Raw genomic sequence first — 24,324 nt, forward strand, 5'->3', positions numbered from 1 at the left:
AAAAGTGTTTGGGCTGCCTCTTAAAATCCATCCATGTGTCTGTCCTCATTTTGCCACGGTGGTCACATTGATTTCCTGTGACACAACTGAGGTCATAATCTATACCTAGATTTTCTGAGGTATTCAGGGTGTTCCTGCCAAGGGACACAGCATGCCACTGAGAAAGCAAAAAGACTAACACAAATACAATCCACCTACACTGTTAGTGGATTGGCCCCCTTCTCATCATAGTGAGGCTGCAGTAGGGAGAGATTCTGGCAAAGAGCTACATTCTTTTCTCTTTGAACATACATGTGTTCCTACTAGAAATCAAAAAAAGCGGGGTAAGGGAGGGAGAAACAAGAAGAGGCATCTCTCAGACAATGTTGCTTTGTATATGAAGAAGGTATTATGTTCAGCCTGACCTCAACCTACAGCACTTGACCTCAGCTCTAGAAAATGTGTCAGTTTTCTTGGCTGAGTTCAAGTGGTTGGAATCCTTCTAGTACTGTAAGAACATGCACACAGACACAAGTGCACTTATGTCTATGAAGTCAGGAGGTGACAAAGCTCTCTTTGTAGCTGGCAAATATAATTCTTTCCTGCTTGCATAATTGCTTAGATGTTTTTGTTTGAAATTCTATTCACATTGACACTTCGTGTACGCGTTACACTGGTTTGAATGATGTCTATACTCATTAGTTTTTTCACAGTAACTATTTTCCTCACAAGGTACATGATGCCAGTGCAAAGAAAAGTTAACAATTCCAAAACTCTGAGGGCGCCTTTGTTGGAACCAGTGTAATTTTTCTAATCCACATTCCTTTCACTTTTTTAGCTCCCATAATCCCTGAAGAGAACAGAGTTAAACTTTGTGTTTTAATTAGGATTTTAAGTATTTATGGCTTTGAGCAACAAAAGAAAAAAAGAAATTCTAGGGTTGTTGTGGGAAAAAGAGTGGGCCAAGGTCGCATTCTTTTAATTGTCATTTACATTTTGTAAGAACAGATGCCAAAAGTGAAAATGGGTTTATGATTTGCTGCCAATTGTGACTGAAAAGTAATGCAGAGTATTTTACTCTATGTGTTGGAAAGAAACACCTAGCAAAGGCAATGAACTTTAGCAAGGACTAATGCTCAAAGAAGAGAATAAACTGGAATGCTAACAGTAAGGATATGAAAAATCAGTTTAATAAATCAGAACTCCTAAAATCAGAATGGTGCTTGTGTAAACATATTTCACACAGCATTCCAGTTATATAGAAACTCCCCAAATTCAACAGGATTCAGTGCCAAGCAGCAAAGGAAATCTGAATGATACATAATCAAAAAATTACATTGCTTCAGAACATTTATTCTTATACACATTTAAAGATTTGTAAAATATTACAAAACTATTGGTTCCTATATTCTTTCTTACATGGAAATAGTTTTTTTCAGTAACTTTGCTAGATATCATCCCTGCTTTCTAAATTACTGAAGCATCATTTTGTCCTGTTTATGCAACTTTCTGCATTCTGGTTGTAGGTGTCTGATTTGTATGGCTGTTTTTTATAGCCCTTGACAGCCATTATTATCCAATCAGAGTGCAGGGATCAACATAATCTCTATTTAGTTGTTTCTCAATTACCATGCTCTGGATAATCAAATTGGTCCATCCTGGTCAGAAATGCCAGCCTTATGTTCTGATTGGCTGCTATATCCTGAATACTAGCAACAAAGTCACCACATCAGTTGAGCCTTAAGAATTGGAACATGTGTACATTAAAAAAAAGAAAAAGAAAATAACATCTCTTCCTTTTCTCCTCCCAAGACAGGAAAATGTTTCTTATGGGGGAGGGGGAATGTGCAGAAAGAGTGAAAAGGACCCTAGGTAATGAGAGAACAGGGCAATGAGAGAAAGGAAGTGAATGAACGGAGAAGGGGAAGAGGTGGATGGATAGATGGGAGAGTTAGGAGGATGGAATGGAAGAATCCCAAGCATTGTTACAGAATGGGGATCAATTGCCTAAATTGCAGTTCATCAGAAAAGGACTTGGGGATTACAGGGAACGAGAAGCTGGATATGAGTCAACAGTGTGCCCTTATAGCCAAGAAGGCTAATGGCAAATTAGGGTGCATTAGAAGGAACATTTCCAGCAGATCTAGAGAAGTGATTATTTCCCTTTATTTGGCACTGGTGAGGCCACATATGGAATATTACATCTAGTTCTGGGCCCCCCACTATAAAAAGGATGTGGGAGCATTGGACAGGGTCCAGTGGAGAGGAACACAAATGGGTAGAGAGCTGGAGCTCATGACCTATGAGGAGAGGCTGAGGGATTTTGGCTTGTTTAGTCTACAAAAAAAAGAAAAGAAAGAGTGAGGGGGGATTTGATAGCTGCCTTTAATTACCTGAAAGGAGGTTCCAAAGAGGATGGAGAGAGATTGTTCTCAATGGTGACAGATGGCAGAATGGTGAGCAATGGTCTCAAGTTGCAGTGAGGGAGGTATATGTTGGATATGAGGAAAAACTGTTTCACTAGGAAGGCAGTGAAGCACTAGAATGGGTTACCAAGGAGGTAGTATAATCTCTATCAGTCGAGGTTTTTAAATCCCATTTCAACAAAGTCATGGTTGGGATGATTTAGTTAGAGTTGGCTCTGCTTTGGGCAGAGGCCTAGACTCAATGATCTTCTAAGGTCTCTTACAGCCCTATGATTCTGTGATTTTTAATTAATTGATAAGGAAATCAAAACTGAGAGATACCAACAGAAAAAAGACAAAAAAGAAAGGGAAAAAATCACTGTGCAAAAGATTCTTTGCACTTCAGTAATTCCAGAGAGGTCTAATTGTACTATGTATTTTTCAAACGCTGCTGGACAAAACACTGCTTGTACAGAAAGGAAGAGATTTCCAAAGGCACAAATGGATTTGAGGCAACCAACTGCCATTGATTTTTTTCAGTGAGAATTAGGCACCTATCTGCCAATTGTTCTTTGCAAAATCTCTTCCAGTCTATCTGACAAGATGCAACAAGTGAGTGTAACAAACACTAGGAAGGCAACAGAATTAATTAACAGCATATAGACAAGCTATGTGCACAGAAAGCTGTCCCAAAATCATTTGAAGTATGTTTTTCCTTATATAAATAAAACGAGTACCCCACTCACAGGGGTCATTATTAATTATATACCGTAGACTCAACTGTAGAGGTCATATTTATAAAAGGATTTGAGGGGGGACAGTGCAGTTCTCATTTGTATCCGAGCTCTTTTTATCACTTTAGGTTAAAAATCTCTCAGAATGATTTGAAGGAGACTCAGAATCAGACCCAGGCCGTGTCCAGACTCAGGGGTTTTTTCAGGAAAAGTAGCCTTTTCCCGAAAAAACTTCCCCTGCGTCCAGACTCAAGCCGCGTTCTTTTGAAATTATTTCGAAAGAACGCGGCTTTTCTTTCGATGGCGGTAAACCTCATTTCACGAGGAAGAACCTCATTTCAAGAGGAAAACCTCTTTCGAAAGAAGGCGTTCTTCAATGTAAAGAGGCCGTCTTCGAAAGAGAGCATCCAGACTCGCTGGGTGCTCTCTTTCGAAAAAGCGGATTTCTCTTTCGAAAGATCCGCCTGCAGTCTAGACGCGATCTTTCGAAAGAGGCTCTTTCGAAAGATGCTTTCGAAAGAACCTCTTTCGAAAGAAGCCTGCAGTCTAGACATAGCCCCAGTGAGTGAAGTGAGAGGGAAAGATGAAAGCTGGAGGGAAGAATGTGATTCAGCTGTAGGGACAGACCGACAATCATCAGTTTGTTTTAACTGGTTGTTGATTCTCTTTTTGATCTTCCTTTAATCTTTGGTAGCTGAGAGACATATTTCCCAATAGATCACTCCCCCAAGAAGAGTGCTCACAGTCCTTTGCACAGGCAGGTGTTATCTGTCATCTCTCATTTGACACTAGTCTTCTTAACATAGTAATACAGGTTGGACTTCCCTGGTCCTGTACCCTTAGAACCGGCTCCCCCCAAGCCCTGGATCAGCCACCAGCCTCCTGCCCAGCTCCCCCTTGCAATGAGCCTTGCTGCCCTGCTGGTCCCCTACCTCCTTCCCTGCTATGCTGGGCAGCTGAGCTCCTTGTGCACCTGGGCTGTCCCGCTGAGGAGTTTGGAGGTCCTAGCCCTGCGGGGCAGCTCTGCTGCAGAACGCTGAGATCTTGGCTCTGCCATGCAGCCCCCTGGATTGTTCCTGGCTGCCCAGTTGCAGTGCACCAGGCAGCCCAGCAGTGGGGAGCCCAGCCGCCAGCCCTCCACCAGGACTCTCTGGTCTTGGAACACCCGTGGTCCCGGATTACAGAGGTTCAACCTGTAGCATCTTTCGAAAGAGAGCGTCTAGACTGCACATTGAACTTTCGAAAAAGTGGCTTGCTTTTTCGAAAGAAAGCATCCAGTGAGTCTGGATGCTCTCTTTTGAAGAAGCCCTATTTACATTGAAGAACTCCTTCTTTCGAAAGAGGAACTTTCGAAATAAGGTGTTCTTCCTCGTGAAATGAGGTTTACCGCCATCGAAAGAAAAGCCGCATTCTTTCGATTTAATTTTGAAAGAACGCGGCTTGAGTCTGGACGCAGGGGAAGTTTTTTCGGAAAAAGGCTACTTTTCCCGAAAAAACCCCTGAGTCTGGACACAGCCTTGTAGGGGAACCTACAGAGATCCAGTGCAAGACCTGCAGAGCCAACAGGTTCTTCTCCTCTCCCATTCACCATTAAAACAAGTCAGCACAGAGCAAAAATATAAACTTGAATTGGGTTCTTACCATTGTACAGCAGTGACTGATTCCAAAAGAAAGATTTGGAGTCCCTTGTAAGATTGGTGAGAAAATAGTTAGAAATTTCAGTATATTCTCAGACTGATTTTATCCTTTTAGAGCAACAAATTAAATGTAGGGCTGCTAAGCAGTTAAAAAATAAATTAAATGAATCATGTGATTAAATACTCATTGTGATTAATCACACAATTAATTGCACTGTTAATAATATAATACCATTTATTTAAATATTTGTGGATGTTTTCTACATTTTCCAATATATTGTTTTTAATTATAATATAGAATATATAGTATAGAGTGCTAAACAATATTTAATTTTTATTATAAATACACACACTGCTAAATACAAAAGGAATAGTATTTTTAATACACCTAATACAAGTACTGTAGTGCAATCTCTTTATCATGAAAGTTGAACTTACAAATAAAGAATTATGTACAAAAAATACTGCATTCAAAAATAAAACCTCATAAAACTTTAGAGCCTCCATGTCCACTCAGCCCTATTTCTTGTTCAGCCGATGGCTCAGACCGCAAGTTTGTTTATGTTTGCAAGAGACAGTGCTGCCTGCTTCTTGTTCAGTATCACCTGAAAGTGAGAACTGGCATTCACATGGCACTATTATAGCCAGTGTCACAATATATTTACATGCCTTCATGCTTCAACTAGCGGTCCATCCTGATGAGGGGATCTGCTCAATAACAATCCAAAGCTGTGCAGACTGAAGCTTGTTAATTTTCAGCAATATTTTAATCAGTATTCATTCTTTGAGTTAATTGTGTGAGTTAACTGTGATTAATCAACAGCCCTAATTAAAAAGTAAAGGAAGTTATCTGTAGCCAGATTCTGACACTTGGAAGAGATCAGATACAATGCATAGGAATATGCTGTCAGTTTTTCACAGTCCACAAGCACGTGGGAAAACACTGCAAAATACCACAGAGAACAGAAGTCCCACCAAAGTGCTCCAGGATGATCTCATAAGGCCCTTTGAATAAGCCCCTTTGAAAATTCTTATTTAGACACATGCAAACACACTCTGGTTTCCTGCCTGCTCAGATTGTGACCATAAAATGTCCCATGGCTATGTGCATAATTAGAGTATGTGAACAGATTTTTCAGAGCGAATAGGCGCTTAACACCTTTGAAAATTCTAATTAAAACTACCCACTTGTTTATGGGGTGAGGTGCAGAATTCTTGAGTGATGAAAATCTGGCTTTTCCCTGTTCTTAGAATATTTTGATTGCTCTCTAGTTTGTTTCTCGAATGATTTATATTAAACAAAAATAGAGATTTTCTGTCAAACATCACGAGCTTTTATAGTTGTCTCATTAGTGACTGCTCGGGAAATAATCAGAATTTATGACACTTGGAAGCATGCTTTTTATGGCCTGTTAATTTTGGTTCATGTTCAGAGTGTCACTATAAAAGTGATGCAAATGATGTTCTGGACTGTAAATTAACATCAATGGTCATGAAAACATTTGCATCTCAGTCCAAACGTAAAGCCAGTTTTGGTTGGGACAAGAAAGAAAGTCTAAAAAGCTCAGTTAAGCCATTGACTTCTGTAGTTTGTGTAATGATAAGAGGAACAAAATGAGCAGCTCTTTATATCATTATGCTTCAGTCACGAAAATGTTGTACCTGATCAAATGAGTTAGGTTAGGTTTTTTATGAAGAATTTCTTCCCCACAGTTTATGTATATGCTTGAATATATACTTATTGATGTTAGGAGGCCAGTTGGAATAGATGGGATGCCTTGTATATGGCAATCACAACTATTTATTCTGTACACACTGTGGCTACATCTACACTGGCCCCTTCTTCGGAATAGCCATGCTAATTTAGAACTTTGGAATAGGGAAATGCGCGGGGAATTTAAATATCCCCCGCGGGATTTAAATAAACATGGCCGCCACTTTTTTTCCGGCTTGGGGAAAAGCCGGAAAAGAGCGTCCAGACTGGCGCGATCCTCCGGAATAAAACCCTATTCCAGAGGATCTCTTATTCCTACTTTCAATAGGGCTTTATTCCAGAGGATCGCGCCAGTCTGGACGCTCTTTTCCGGCTTTTCCCCAAGCCGGAAAAAAAGCGGTGGCCATATTTATTTAAATCCCGCGGGGGATATTTAAATCCCCCGCGCATTTCCCTAAACCAAAGTTCTAAATTAGCATTGCTATTCCGAAGAAGGGGCCAGTGTAGACACAGCCTGTATGTACAGGTTGAACCTCCCTAAACTAGAATTCTCTGGTCTGCTAACATCTGTGGTCCTGCAGAACCATGGATGTTGCTGGACTGCAGAGCCCAGGGATAGAGAGATCTGGCAGCAAGGCTGGGAGCATGGGGGAGAGGGCGGAGGGGGGCACTCAGGATCTGGTAGCAAACTCCAGCCCTGGAGCCAGACGATGGCTTAGTGGAGAGCTCTGGCCCTTACTGCACAGTGGGGACCTCTAGCCCCAGCCTCAGCAGCTGTAGGTCCAGCAGCGCAGTGGAGAGCTCTGGTCCCAGCTGTTGAGGAGCTTCAGCCCTGACAGTGCTATGGGAAGCTCCAGCTCTGAAGTCCTGGCTGGGCCAGAAGCAGGGGGCTGGTGCAGGATTCCAGTGGCAATGGGTGTAAGGCCAGAGCCTTAGTCTGAGCCTGTGTGCAGTGGGGCCAAGCGCAGGCAGCTGGCACTAGGGAGAAGTGGGGGGGCTAGGAGGTCAACGACAGGGGAATTCCCTTGGCCCAGCCTGTATTCAGGACTACACAGGTTCCAAGGGTGCCAGACCAGGGAGGTTCAACCTGTATTAGAGATTGACATAAGTCACAGAGTTCAGATTCAGAAGCAGTCTGGAGCCCAACTTCTACTATCTGGGTATGATCAAATTCCCTGTTCTGCCCTCCCATCCCTGCTCCCATTGTGGAGATGGAGTCCTATTCTCAGGATTTAATTCAGTTCTGTATAGGCATGTATACTTCCTGTCACCTCAGGGAAAGGAATTCAGAATCTGTCACTAGACCCACATTGAAAATCAAGAAATATTAGAAGTGCTGAGCTGAACTTTCTAAACCATATACAGTCTTCTAGCAGGTCCATCATACAGGTTCGTATTTGCTGCCAACTGGATTAGAACTAGGGTGCAATTCAGTGATTTAAAAATTATTTTTAATACTCTAATAAAAGTTTTATATCTTGATTTGAAGGCACTATGTCATTTTTCTAGAGTACTCTGCAGAAAGGCGTAAAGGACCATGAACTGGAACAGTAGGAATTCTTCTTGCTACTGGTAAGTGATTTTTAGTTTTCTACTCACTTTCCACTTCTAACCTTGGTTGTTGTATGTAAAACGTTTTCTTGTTATACCTAACTAAGATTTAATGGGTTCCATTAAAAATTCAATGTTTACTGCTCATTAGTACTTGAGGTATTTCTCTATAGCTAAAATGGGAAATACAAAATCTGAATAGTATGCTACAGGAGGAAAATTACCAGTTTTTAATGGGATCCCATTACAAGGCAAATAGATGGGTTGTGCTATTTTAGTAGTAAATTACATGAAAATGAAGCATAAGCTGATTACATTTTGTACATAAATAACTATAGAGAAAAACAAAAAAAGACAAATGATGAGAATGTGCCTTGCTGAGTCCTAATAAGTTTAAACTAAGTTCTACCCATATTTGCTTATTTTAGACCACAACATTTTGTGTAATAAGTAAAAGAAAACATATTTGTTAGTAGTCTGATTTGCTAAGACTGCTAGTCAGTTGTGTTTGGTAACCTAGGTAATTGGTCAGTATCTGTTTGTTTATGAAACCTGAAATAAAATACATTTCCTGACAGTTGTTATGAAGTTCTTGTGCATTTTTAAGGGTACCTTTTTATCAAAACATTTTCTAAATATCTTGATGACATTTTTACCATTGAAAATGTTATTTATTTCACTTACATTCTCTCAAACAATGCAATGGTATCCCATGGTTCTAATTGTTTGCCAATGAATTTCATTGTTAAGTACCATACAAAGCTACTGTGCATTAAAAATTAAACATTACATTAAATTAAAATTAAAAGCAGACTAAATAATAAATGCCAGAAAATTCACAGCTATAAAGCCAAGATCTTTTTCAGAGTTCACTGCAATATTGTAACAATAATTATATTATTTATGCGTTAAGTGTTGTTGTGTTAGGTGCTGTACAAAAACAGAGGATGATACTGACTTTCAAAATGCAAAAGTACATTCAATAATAAAACACCTGGTGAGAGTGTAATACGCTTGGGCTGTGTCTACCGGAAAAGCAATGATGATCTACTGTGAAATTGTCAGTGTTTTTCCGGAAAAACTATGCTGCTCCCATTCGGACAAAAGTCCTTTTCTGGAAAAACTGTTCCGGAAAAGGGCCAGTGTAGACAGCACAGTAGTCTTTTTTGCAAAAAAGCCCCGATCGCGAAAATGACGATCGGGGCTTTTTTCCGGAAAAGCACGTCTACATTGGCCACGGACGCTTTTTCAGAAAAGCATCCTTCCAATGTAGACACGCTTTTTCCAGAAATACTTATAACGGAAAACTGTTCCGTTTTAAGCATTTCCGGAAAAGGGTGCCAGTGTAGACGTAGCCTTGGTGAAGGTGTAATTTCAAAGAGATGTGGAGAAAAGCAAATGAGAAAACACATTTTTTTATGGGCAATACCTCTGAAAGTGGGAATTGTGTCTCAGGAAGGGATTTGAACAGTGAAGAGAAAGTTGAATGGTTCACAAAGAGAAGGAAGTTATGTTTACTACTTCTTTAAGGCTGAGGAAATCAATCTTTAGGACTGGACCTATCTTACACAAAATCCTCTATTTTGAAGGGAGCAAAATGAGCTTTGATTTTTGTGGGACTGATTTGTTACATTCTGGAAAATTTTAGAGACTTAGCCCTTGGAGGGAGAGAAAACTTTGTGTCTAGGAAAGTCAATGGATGGAGCCCTTGAATTTGCTGCAGAGGATTCCAAGCAAACAAAAGGAAGAATGAGTGAGGATAATGTATTAAGTTCCATTCTGGCATCATATCTGCTATGAAATTGCTAACAATTGCTAAATTGTTATTTAACTATGTGGCTCCTGTTGAACATAATTAGGAACAAACACCTAAATTTAGGCATACAATGATATATGGAAAATCTACCTCTAGTGTGTGCAATGTTTTATGAAATACCGTAAGTATATGATATCCTGAGAGGGAAAGTGGTGGATGGAATGAAATGAGAATAACTCTTCCTTCTATTTTTGTATTGCTTTAAACTTTAAGTATGGAATAACCAACAAGATATACTACCTGTAGGTATCATCCTATACATAATGATACTTTCCAACTCTTACATTTTTCTCACACTTATGAACTAAGGCATTTATATAATACCGAATTTTAAAGTTTGAAAAAGAGAATGTTAAAAAAAAAACCTTGTGTTCAGTCTTAAAAAAGAAAAAAAATTGGCACTATTACAGTTGTTGCATATATTGAAGAAAATAATTTAGATTTTTTTAAAATAAGAAGATGTAAGAAGATAATTTCTTGCTTCTAAGCAATCTGGTCTTTTTGGCTTAAATTAAAGCTTCTGCTGCCATAACATATTGCTCTCGATTAAAAAGTGCTCATTAAATAGAATTAAATCATGTTTGCCAGTTACTAAAATTATTCTTTAAAATATATTATGGAATAGACCTAATAGGAATATTATAAAGTCTACTAATTTTTTAGGATAAAGTCTGATAAAAAAAAATGTGTTTTTCCAGTACATGAAGGACTCTAAAATGTCAAAAGCAATGGTCAGGAGTTAATATCAGTTGTTGGACACGTGAAGTGGTACATGCAAACCTACTACATTGGATTTAGAAATCCCTTTGAATTTTGGAGCAACATCTGCGCTGTGCCAGATTCCTTACTTAACACTGATATAATTTAGTCACAGTTGCTCTGTAGGGATTGGATCGTATATACAGGGAGAGGAACTGGGTGGTGTTTCTTCCTCAAACTCATAGAGATTTTGAATACATATTAATGCTAATTCACTCACTTAGGGGAATTCTTCTGCAAATCAGCCAGCAGGCTAACCTTGGGGGATGGGTGGTTGAGAAGCTATGAAAAGGCTTTGAGACCTTTGCAGATCTGCAGGCTTTGGGGGTGGAAGCTCTTCTACTTTCCATGTGGCAAGCAAACACCAACAAACTCCTTCCTGAAATGATCAGAAGGAAGCTGAGGCAAGTCAGTTATTTTACTTCCTTATATAATTATTATACTGTTCCAGTATTGCTTACAATCAAGATTGGATTGTACTTTGTACTGTACAGTCAGTCATATACAAAGACTGGGTCTCTGCTCCAAAGAAAACAAGTGAAACTAAAGATGGAGGGGGGGGGGGGGAAGAGGAGGGAGGGAGAGAATATTTCAAAATAATTTAAAAATAGTTAAATGGTCATCTGTATCCATATATTCCTCAATCTGGGTGTCATCCATTAGCTGATTTCTTATAGGAAGAGATAGGTTTTGATTTGGGATTAATCATAAGGAGAGTAGCAGCTTTACAGGTGATCCATGAAGGTCAGCATTAGAAATTATGAAATTGCTGGATAAGATTTACATTGTGTCATTCCCTTGTAGGGGAAGAATTGGTCCCATATGGGCACTAAATGTCTCTTATTTCTATTTAAGACTGATGTTAAGTTAGATGAAACGATTGCTTTGTGAAACAAAATCATCCATCTACCATCTTTTAAAAATAGTGGTGCATGCTCGAATTGGATATTGAAGATTATTAATAAATGTGTCCGTTAGCAGCATCTCTTTATTGGAAAAAAGTGTTTAGAGTAAATTTTCAAGAAAACAATAGTTTAAACACTAACATATGCAAGGTAGCAATTGTAACATTGTTATAAACTATCTTGTTTCCTTCTCTTGCATGGCTAAAAAAAAATGAACCAATTGAAAAAAAATTATTCTATCCTGTAACCATAGGTACTGACTAAAGTGGCTGTTTGGGATTGGAGCACCCATGGACAAAAAATAGCACACATTAGTGGCCCCACCCATGAGCTCCTCCCTTATCCACCAGCAATTCCCACCTGCTGCTAATCAGCTATTCAGTAGCAGGAAGAAGGGCGGGGAAAAGAAGAGTCAGGAAGAGTACTAATGGGAAGGAATGTACTAAGGCAGAGAGTGATGGGCCTGCAAAAGAGGAGTCAGGAAGAGGCAAAGGAAAGGTGGGACATACACAGGCGTAGAGTGGGATGTGGCCTGGGATGGAGCAGAGATCAAGCACCTACAGGGAAGTTGAGTATTCAGTTGCAGTGACATTATTTTATCTATCTTTTATGCTATTGTTTTTAACATCTTCTATGCCAAATGATTAACTATATGTCATGGATCAATTGTTCACATTCAGTCAACATGTGTGAATAAAAAAATGTCCATTCTCCACTTCATATTTTCACTAGAAGACATGGGCGGGAAATGAACTTCCCTTTAGGGAGGCTTGCCCCTGGCCCTGCCTTCTCTGTCCAAGGCCCTAAGCCTCTCATCCCCATGTTACATCTACACTGCAGGCTTCTTGCGCAAGAACTTTTTGTGCAAGAGTTCTTGCACAAGAGTGCGTCCACACTGCCATGTGCTTTTGCGCAAGAGCATCCATGGCAGTGTGGACTCCCTCTTGTGAAAGAAAGCTGTGATGGCCATTTTAGCCATAGGGGTTTCTTGAGCAAGAACCCCCTGTTGCCCATCCACACATGCCTTTTTGCGCAAAAGCTCTTGCACAAAAAGGCTTATTCTTTGTAGAAAGAGGAATAACTCTTGCGCAAAAAGCCCTGTGTTCTTACGATTAACTATACTTTTTCTTGAGCAAGAATGCACTTGTAGTGTGGACGCTCCTCAAGTTTTTGCACAAAACCAGCCGTTTTTGCGCAAAACCTCTGCAGTGTAGATGTAGCCCCAGTCAGATGAGCCCTGGACCAAATGGCCTTGTAACACTGGCCGGCTGGACTAACCCCAGGGCTTCCAAATGGCCTGAGCACTGTCTCAAGCACTGGGCTTCTAGATAGCTCAAGCACCAGGCTGCTGGTCATCCCCAGTGCCACGTTGGGCCACTCATACAACTCCTGGGATGGTCCAAGCCACCCTGGGGCCACTGTCAGGCCTGAGCCATTAAAGTATAACTCAGTTTCTGGCCACCAGTCTGATCCCAGGGATGCCAGCCAGCCTGAGCCCAGAGCATCAGACTTCTGGCTGCAGCTGAGCTCCCAGTGACTTTAGGTGAGAGGGGAAACAAGAGCAGGGCCTTGGGGTGGAACGTGGATGGGACCATCATGTGGATTAGGGGAGGCTTATCCTTTCCTGGCCTATGATATACAAAACCCATGCTGTGAGGGCCAAACTGCTGTATGCATGAAGAACAAACAGCACATTTTGTAGATAATCTAATATTTGTAATTTCCAGTGTCAAAATTATTGTCCACAAACATAAGAGGGCCAGACTGGTTTTTGCAGCACACATTCTAATAACTGTGCATGTTATTGGTCATGTAACATGGGTCATGTAAGGGAGTGAGAGAGTGGGAAAAGCTCCTTATGCCCTGTTTTTATGGGCTACCAGAGTAAGGTCCAAGCCATTTGTGACTCTTATTTTTCCACCCAAACTTTTTTTCCTTCTTTTTTTTCTTTTGACAATTTCACCAACCTACCAAATACATGTTGAACATCTCTGGTCTAGCACTCTTGGGACTTAACCGGTGCTGAACCAGAGAATTTGCCAAACCTGGAAGGTCAATATTGTCTAGCAGCATTACCAAAATTTCTACTGCCTACTGGGCTCTTAGAAGACATTTAGGGTATGTCTACACTACCCCCCTAGTTCGAACTAGGGGGGTAATGTATGCATACCGAACTTGCTAATGAAGCCCGGGATTTGAATTTCCCGGGCTTCATTAGCATAAAGCCGGTGCCGCCATTTTTAAAAGCCGGCTAGTGCGAACCCCGTGCCGCGCGGCTACACGCGGCACGGACTAGATAGTTCGGATTAGGCTTCTAATCCAAACTATCTGTACGCCTCGTGGAACGTTCCACGAGGCGTACAGATAGTTCGGATTAGAAGCCTAATCCGAACTATCTAGTCCGTGCCGCGTGTAGCCGCGCGGCACGGGGTTCGCACTAGCTGGCTTTATGCTAATGAAGCCCGGGAAATTCAAATCCCGGGCTTCATTAGCAAGTTTGGTATGCATACATTACCCCCCTAGTTCGAACTAGGGGGGTAGTGTAGACATACCCTTAGGGGTAAAATAAAATCATGCCAGACCATAAAGGTGGCTGGAGTAGAGAGTGTTGGACTAGAGACATTCAACTGGCAGCACAATTTTTATCACATCACATCATCAAAATTCTCGCTTATCCCTACTTTGACACATTAATCAATACATAAAATACAGTGAATATGCGGCAGCCCAATTTCCAAAAGTTTATGGAGATTCAGAGGGGAAAATGACCACAAATTTTCACTTGAAAAACACACTACTTACTAGCCTATCTTCTAATAACAATGCACAAAGATTTGGGTGTGATTTTTCTGTGGACTGAGATTGTTTCTAGTGTATTCTCTGTTATTTCAGAATGCAAATAACCAACAAAGCAAACCAATTATTACTTTGTTGTTGGTTGTTTGTAATTAAGAAATCATTATGAAATTGTAAATATATCTTTTGTATAAGATCCAAACACGCTGTTTGGGACTAAAAAACTTAACACAAGAGACTACTGATTAACCAAAAGAGAAATTCCAAGACAAAACAATGGTTCTTCACCACAAAAAAATTGCCCATTGCAAAACTTTTCAGGAGTGTTTGTGGGCGTTCTTTTTATCAGAAACATGCTTGCAGTAAAACTAGTTATTATGCCATGACAAAAAAATCCCTCAAAATTAAGATCTTAAATGTAAAATTAAGAGTCCTCGTCTGTCTGGAACCATCAATCCAGCAACAGGAAAGGCAAAATAATCAAAAGAAAATCTTTTGTAAGGAACCTTAAATCATGTGAGTCAGACCTCAGAAATTTAGGTTCCTCTGTTCTGTTTTTCCATTTTAATCTACTGTCCTACCTGAAAACAAAGAACAATATCTTTTCATGTTGCTGAGATTGTTATTTTCAACACTTCAAGTGTCATCATGGTTTTAGGACAACATACAGATCAGCTGATGATCTTTCAAGGTAGTCAGAGAATCCCAGAGGTACCACCAAAATGCAGGAGAAAAAGTAGGTAAATTTTCAGCAACTGAAATTCAACAAACAAGGAATTAATATATACCAAGCATAAGTGCCATCACAGGTAAAGAACCTGTGCTTCAAAACATAAAGACAAAAAACTTGCTCTATACTTCTCTGCAGTAGAAATTCATCAGAAGAAAAACTCATTTTTATTTCACAGAGAGCCTTTTAGTCTCAAAGTGCCATACAATACATGAAGAGCAGCTGCCTATAAAATTTAAGGGACTCTACAGAGAAGAAATTAGCCTTTAAATAAAATTTAAGGGCCTTCAGAGAACACTCATCTTGAACAGAAAAAGTAACTTTTGTGCTTTAATTGGAGATTGTAATGTTTTTTCATGCTAGATCTTATTAGTCCATATCTGAACAACAGTTTTAATTACTTTAGTATTTGTCAAATCTTGCAATGATTATCTTCAAAATATGTGAAGCTATTTTATAGTGTTAATTAAGTTTCATGGTGTTTTGTTACTTATACATTGTGTTATTTATTTTAGGCTGATGTATTGCATCATTTTGCTTGTGCTTTGAGGTTTAGTGTGCACTCTAAATCTATTAACAATACCCAAGAGTCTTGCTTATCTTTTTTGTTTAGTGGGTCATATGACACCCAATAATTTTATATTATGTAAAGCACTAGATGATAATACTACAATTTGCATCTCAGACAGTTTCTCCAGGGACATACATATGTATACATCACAATAAAGTGGAAGATAAAGTATTACTTATAATACATATTTTGTGATAATTTTGATAAGCTACATTCCTACAGAGCCATGACTTCCATTAACAGTGTTTTCATAATTTAGAATAGATGCTTCATAGGCTGGTGCAGCCCTTTGGAATGTTAAAAGCTTTAAACCATTTAGTAATAATGAAAAATATTCTTTCCTGCTTTTATTTATATATTCTTTTCAATATTCAGTGCTTTTACTGTGAGGCTGTTTTTTTTAGAGGACCACCTCTTTCACTGTTAACTATCTTTATGGTAAAAAAATTAGAGAAACAAACAAGGGAGTGAAACCTCTCTATAACTATTTACACCTGTGAAAAGGGTGTGTTAAATGGTTTTACATTAGCATAATATGAATGCTAGGTGGCTGTTAATTCAGCTTTGGGTCTCCAATATTATCTTCAGAGAATCATAGAATACTAGGACTGGAAGGGACCTCGAGAGGTCATCAAGTCCAGTCCCCTGCCCTTATGTCAAGACCAAATACTGTCTAGACCATCCCTGATAGACACTTATCTAACCTACTCTTAAATATCTCCAGAAATGGGGATTGCACAACCTCCCTGGGCAATTTATTCCAGTGTTTGACTACCCTGACAGTTAGAAACTTTTTTCTAATGTCCAACCTAAACCTCCCTTGCTGCAGTTTAAGCCCATTCCTTCTTGTTCTATCCTTAGAGGCCAAGATGAACAAGTTTTCTCTCTCCTCCTTATGACACCCTTTTAGATACCTGAAAACTGCTATCATGTCCCCCTTCAATCTTCTCTTTTCCAAACTAAACAAACCCAATTCCTTCAGCCTTCCTTCATAGGTCATGTTCTCTAGACCTTTAATCATTCTTGTTGCTCTTTTCTGGACCCTCTCCAATTTCTCCACATACTTCTTGAAATGTGGTGCCCAGAACTGGACACAGTACTCCAGCTGAGGCCTAACCAGTGCAGAGTAGAGTGGAAGAATGACTTTTTGTGTCTTGCTCACAACACACCTGTTAATGCATCACAGAATCATGTTTGCTTTTTTTGCAACAGCATCACACTGCTGACTCATATTCAGCTTGTGGTCCACTATAACCCCTATAATCTTCTCACCCTGTATCTCCCAAAGGCAAACATTTGAATGCACATCTTTGAGTATTCAAGTCATATCCTGCTTTCTGGCTAAAGGAGACAGATGCATGATGGTACAGATCAAAGTTATCAGGATTCTGACAAGGTAATCAAAACCAACACATTAGGGTTAGGCTTGAGATTTAGAGTAGCAGAAAGGTTCATATTCAAGATCCAGTCCAGGGCTTATACAAAAGGTCAGAGTCTGAGTCAAGTGGTGAAGTTCAAATCATGCCAGGGTCATAGTAAGAGGAGTTTAAGAGCCAAAATAGAAGGTAGAGAAGACCCACACTGTTGCCTAAGCCCTTTTTGTATCACCTCTTGCATTTATATATGGTGCGGAGCTAACCAGGAGCCATGAGAATGATGTCTGTTGGACCTCTTGAGACAAGAACTCCTATGGTCTGTGTCTATAGCAAACTGATGCATAGAAGTGTGTTCTCTGACAGATGTAGGGTCAAGACCTCCTGGAGTTTATAAAATTAGGTAACTTAATTTTATACTAAGGGTTTGATCCAGTTCCTATTTAAGACAATAATAAACTTTACATTGATTTGGACAGGAGACTGAATCAGTCTCTGATTTTTTTTTTCCCCTCTATTTCCAGAGGACCCATCATATCATCTAAGTGCCATATGCCATTTCACTTTGAATTCCTGTAATACCTCTATTCTGGATTGCAAAAACACAACATGCATGTGATAAGTAGGTGTGCACAGAGTGTCAATTACATAGCCTGAAGGGTTCACTTTGGATTAGCACACAAAAAGATAAAATGGTTATGTTACTAAGGGTATGTCTAGACTACACGCTTCTTTTGAAAGAGATCGTCTAGACAACCACCACTTTTTTGAAAAAGCAATCCACTTTTTCAAAAGAGAGCACCTAGGCAATCTGGATGCTCTCTTTTGAAAAAGCCCTGTTTGTGTTCAAGAACACCTTTTTTGAAAGAGCTCTTTGGAAAAAAGGCATTCTTCTTTGTAAAATGAGGTTTACTGCTGTGAAAAAAACTGCCGCGTTCTTTTGATTTAATTTTGAAAGAATGCGGCATCAGTCTAGACGCAAGTGAAGTTTTTCGAAAAAATGCCACTTGTTTCGAAAAAACACTGTAGTCAAGACATAGCCAAAGTGTTTAATGTTTATGGATTATTATTGCACACTACAGACCTCAACTCAACTTTGGAATCCCCAGGGTACTCAACTTTGGAAGCCCCGGGGACCATAATGATACCCATAGCACATGCCGAGGGCCACAACTTAACTGTTGTTGCATATAGATGCAAATATATATGCAAATATATGCACATAGCTTCTTTCACACTGATGGGCATGAATACAAAGATTAAGGCAAGACTACACAACATGCAGGCCCTATTTAAGTCAGTTCTGCTGATCTTAATAAAATACAATATTTACCCAATTTCCATCCATATGACAGTACTTTTAATGAGCAATGACAATACAGGAATTTAACTACTAAAACACATTTCAACAGGAGACCACTATTTTGACTACTTCTTTGGTTTGGCTCCCACCTGCAGGCTACGTGTTGAGCCCCACGTGAACCCAAACCACACCACAGGCCACAAACAAACGGGCCGCAGGTCATATGTGGCCCATGGGCCGTGTGTTGAGTAGCCCTGCTCTAAGCTATCAGTTCAAACACCCATTTAAATAATCTAGATAAAGAGGAAGAATTAGCGTGAACAATTGATTTATCTGAAATTAAAGATATAGTTAATGATGTAAAAACAAGAGTGGGCTTTGGCTCAGATGACATAATGGCCAAAATCCATACTTTTCATTGCATATCACATGCCCCAAAGCTAAAGTAATCCTAGGATAAGTTCATTGAGAGATGTTTTGCCAGATATTCTTATTAAGAAGGCTATGATAATTTAGTCAGAGAAACTAAAACAAGATACATATTCCTTGTACAAGCTATTGGTGTACTCCATGAAGGGTCCAGACCCTATCTTCAATCAAGAATCTTATAATCTAATTTCTCCATTATTCTGAAGCTTGGCTGTGTCTACACTGGCACCCTTTTCCGTAAAAGGGATGCTAATGAGACACTTCAGAATTGCAAATTCCGCGGGGGATTTAAATATCCCCCCCGGCATTTGCATGAACATGGCTGCTGCTTTTTTCCGGCTCAGAGTTTTGCTGGAGAAAAGCGCCAGTCTAGACGGGATCTTGCGGAAAATAAACCCTTTTCCGGAAGATCCCTTATTCCTATTTGAAAGGAATCTAGACGGGATCTTCCGGAAAAGGGCTTATTTTCCTCAAGATCCCGTCTAGACTGGCGCTTTTCTCCAGTAAAACCCCGAGCCGGAAAAAACCGGCAGCCATGTTCATGGAAATGCCGCGGGGGATATTTAAATCCCCTGCGGAATTTGCAATTCCAAAGTGTCTCATTAGCATCCCTTTTACAGAAAAGGGTGCCAGTGTAGACACAGCCTAGGAGTCTATTCCTCCAAGGAACCAAGAGCCCTCCAATACCACTGAATTCAGTGGATATTGCAGGCAATCTGAATTTCACAGAATCAAGCACTATCATGTTTGGGAAAGATGACACCAAACTTCTCCAGTGAGGCACTGAGTATGCTCACTATTGATAACTTTAATGATTGTGGCCAGTGACATGGAAAATTGTTTGTACATTAAGATCTTCTTCTCTTGTTTTTATTTCTGTGAATATGACGTGTGTATACATATATATACTTTCCATTACTTTTCTTTATAAGCCTCATTCATTTGTAACCTCTGGACATATTGGTCATTTTGGATTTCAGGGTAATACTTATTTCTGTTCCATTAGGAGGTATTATTATTAACTAACGCTTAAAAAACTCAAGGAAAGCCTGTAAATCAAAATCATTTGGAGAAAAAAAACCTACCATCAGATAGAGATAAACTCTGTTCATTTAATTTTCAGAAGATATCTTTATTAATAACAATCCATTTACAAACTCTTCTGAAATTTGGAACTTTTCTCCAAATACTTTGCTGATTAGTTATGCAATTCTGCTATATAGCTGAAATTTATAAGCACATGCATATTTAGAAGTCTACACATCTCTGCAATGGTTTCAAATAGTTTAAAAACTCTTGTAAATCAACCAAAGGAAATCACAACACGAAAGCAGAAAACTAGTAAAAGTTTTTAATATTTGAATCATAGCCAAAATTACCATTAAAGTTGTAAATTTCACAACTAAATATTTAACAATATAAGATGTATAAATCAGTAGATTTGCGTATATAAGCCAACATAGCAACATCCATTTTCTCAACTTGCATTATTAAGATTTCTGCCTTTATGTGCAGTACTGTACTTGATTTTTTGGATAAGTTGATACCAGAGGATCAGTTCTAAATATACAGGGCTACATAAAGCTAACTGCATTTTTGGGACCACTATAACTTTTTCATTCCGAGGATTTTGCACACATTAGAACAATATATTCTTTCAATTACATCCATTTCTGCAGAAAGGTTGGCCACCATCCTTTCTAAATAAAATGTATCTGTTCCTTCAGTGTCTTTAATGTTACTAATGTAGCTCTTGGGAAATAAATACCTGGCGTGCAGGCAAGCTGTATTTATTGCACTTGAGTAACTGGCTTTTTGTTAAGGGCAGATTAAGGCAACACATAGTCATGCTTGGTAGGACCAAATTGAACCTTCCTTTAAAATATTTCAAGTGTATACATTTCCTTTGATCCTGAAAAAATCCTATCAGAAAGGTTTGAAACATATTAAAAATACCATCTTTCTCAGATGGATAAACTATATCAATGAGTTATAGAGCTAGAGGAACTATTCATAGAAGACAAAGTTAACCTTTTTTCCCTCTGTTCACAGGTAGTTGAATAGATGGAGTTTTCCAGATTTCTTGGCTATTCAAAATTATTCAATTAATGTTTAAAATAAACAATGTTTAAGTCAATGGATTGTTCACAAATTGGTTTTGCTATGTATATTCACTATTAGTGTTTCCCTTTTTGATGCAACAGTGTAGTCAAATTCAAGGCATTTCAGGTTTTTCCAGTTAGGAGAAATTGATGATAGAGACGGTTATTTTATTTGATACAATCTTGATTACTTGTAAAGTTTATATGTAAGACCTATTTCCCTGAACACAATAGGAGTCAGAGAGCAGGAGATCATGAGCAAAAACATTGTTCCAAATCTGCATTTTCAGACAGTGTTCAGTGCCCCAAAATGTTTCTCGTATAGTTCCCTTCCCTCTCTCAGGGTTACATTATCAGAACTTCTCTTACTGTCTGCTTGTCTTTCTTTTTTTTATTCTGTCTTTCAGTCCTGCTTCATCTTCACCTATCAACCCTAACCTTAATACATGAATTTGTAACTTCTTGGGCCACATGGTCCCAAGCATTCTACTCAAGCATTCATGTACGTGTGTGTTGTGTGATACTGATATCATTTCAGCCATTTTTTTGTAATGGCTTCTTTCCAGTTTTATAGAATGTAAGTCAGTGGATATGTGCAACCCAGAATAACAAGATTTAACCCCATAACAACAACAGCATTCCTTCTTCCTGCTCTGTGATTTCTGCACTCTGGCAAGATAATCATAATTATAAAAAAGGGAAGAGAAATGATTTTTACTCATTTCACTTCAGATTCTCCCAGGAGATGTCTACACAGCAAAGTTATTTCAGAATAACAGCCCTTATTTTGAAATAACTTTCCTAGCGTCTACACAGCCAAACCGCTATTTCGAAATAAATTTGAAATAGCGGAGTGCTTATTTCAAATTTGGTAAACCTCATTCTATGAGAAATAATGCCAAATTCGAAATAGTTATTTCGAAATAAGTACTGTATAGACACTTATTTTGAAATATGTGGCCTCCAGCCTTCCCAGGGAGCCCTGGTGGCCACTCCAGCCTCAACCAAGAATATTCCTCTCCCTCCCCCCTAGCCCTTAAAGGGGTAGACTGTGGTCACAGTGCCTGTGCCAGCTCCAAGCCTGCCAGCCCAGAGTCAGCAGTCACTGCCCCTGACCCAGTGGCCCCAAAACATGAGCCAGCAAGCTACTGGCAGCCAGCCCTCCACCGCTCCCCAGGAGCAGTCTGCCAGCTCCCAGGAGCCTGCCAGGGCCCAGAGAAGGTGGGCGCCTTCTTGGTCCAGGGTGGAGATCATGGACCTTATTCAAGTTTGGGGCGGATGCCCCCAACGTTCATGATCTCCACAGTAGATGGAGGAGTGTGGCTGTCTATGGCAGGATAGCTGTCAGCCTGACCACCAAAGGCCACATGCAAACTCAGGAGCAGGTTTGCATGAAAATCAAGTTGGTCTGGCAAAACTCCCAACCCTGAGCCCTGAGCTTCTCTTCCCCCTTTTTCCCCTTGCTTCCCCCTTCCAGCTTTCTCCTCCCAGATTTCCCTCTCCCCTCTCCCACCCTCTCTTCTCCCCTCTCCTGCCTCCTTTCCTCAGTCTCACCAGAGTTTCATTACCCCCCCCCCCCAGTTTTGTTAAATAAAGAGAGTTTGTGTTCATGAAAATACGTGTATTTTATTTAACATCAGGAGGGGGGGATAAAGAGGGGTAAGTGAAAGGATGTGAGGGAAGAATGAGGCACAAGCCCCCAGTGGGGCAGACCAGCGAGGCTCTTAGTGCTCCTCAGGGTGGAAGCTCTCCTGCAGGGCCTCCTGCATACTGACAGCCTCCTGATGGACCTCCTAGATGGCAGCCTGCAGAAAGTGCAGTCAAGCTCATAACAACGCATTCAAGAGAAGCACCAGAGTGCCCAGAGGAAGCTCTGGCTCCATGTTGCAGAGTGCTGTGGTGTTCCGAGTGAGGGCAACCAGAGCATACAGAGACAAAATGCTTTGCTGTCCCTCATCGAGGTAGGCAAGCAAGCAGGGAAACCTGAGAACTGGCTGTCCATGGGTGTGTGTGTGGGGGGGAATCCCTTTAAGCACAGACCTCAGATAGCCTCAAGCAGCAGCCTCACACAGTAAGCCCTGATCTGGAGCCCTGCTGGTTCCGGCCAGCATTAAATTAGATTCAGAGTCCACTCATTGTGGACATGCTATTTCAAAATACATTTTGTGTGTAGACACCTTATTTCAAAATAATTATTTTGAAATAAGATATTTTAAAATAACCCTGTAGTGTAGACATAACCTTAGGGAGAATGCTGATGGAATCTGTGGAGTCAGGAGGAGCAAAGCTGATAAGATTTGGAAATTTATAGGACATACAATTTTAAAACTTTTTCTTTAATACCACTTGAATCAGGTCTAGCCTGAGACATTTTTTTTAAATAATGCCTTTTGTCATACTATAGTCTAAGAATTATAAGTACCATCATATAATTTTCTTTTTAAAATAATTAATTTTGACACAAGAGACTAGTCCAGACCACTAAGGGTTTGGTCAGATTTGTGTCTGATTTAATTGCATCTGTGACAGTCTAACCAAGCGATTTGCATAGTGTTAGCTAAAAAAGTTGCTTGCATACTCCCATCACTCTTGTTTAAGTTTGTGAGGTCCTCAGGGAAGATACAGTCCCTTTATGATTTTTCAGGCATGCTTGATACATTATGAACATTCATAGTTATTTCTGAAGTCACCATGTTAGGGTGTCATTTTTGAAGATGCCCACATACAATAATATTTCATATGTTATAGGCCAACCATATTTTATTTTACATATTGGTTTTCAATCATTCATTACCACTCAATTTAGTTAGTATTTAGTCAATAGTAATTAGTAAGAGAATGAGTAAAATATACAAATATAACTCTTCTTAGGGAGAGAGTGGTGAAGTCTGCAGAACAGCTTCCATATTAGGTCTCTGTCCAAAAGTGAAGGGGAAAAAAATCAACCATCTATCTGTTAAGCATTGCCCAGTTTATTGCCTTTTACATTGACATGTATTATTACCTCTGCAAACACAACAAAGAGAAGCAGCTGCAGAGGCTGTATATGGTTTGCCAGAAAGAAACATCACAACATTCTTCTGTGAGATGTACAGAATGGGGAAACATTAGCATTACTCAATTCTCATAGCATAGAATATGCTCTCTAGCATAGACTCTTAGGCTACGTCTACACTGGCCCCTTCTTCGGAATAGCCATGCTAATTTAGAACTTTGGAATAGGGAAATGCGCGGGGGATTTAAATATCCCCCGCGGGATTTAAATAAACATGGCCGCCGCTTTTTTTCCGGCTTGGGGAAAAGCCGGAAAAGAGCGTCCAGACTGGCGCGATCCTCCGGAATAAAGCCCTATTCCGGAGGATCTCTTATTCCTCATTCATATCAAAAGCTAAGTATGGGACATTCCCAGTCCACTCAATTAGCCTCATTAGCACTGGAACAACAATTAACAAGTTTTTTTCCCCATACTAAATACTTCCAAACAGTTAAGGGGTAAAATAGTGACAGTTCAGATTATAAT

Source organism: Pelodiscus sinensis, chromosome 1, assembly GCF_052426305.1.
Source record: "Pelodiscus sinensis isolate ZL-2025 chromosome 1, ASM5242630v1, whole genome shotgun sequence".
In the NCBI taxonomy this organism is placed as follows: Eukaryota; Metazoa; Chordata; order Testudines; family Trionychidae; genus Pelodiscus; species Pelodiscus sinensis.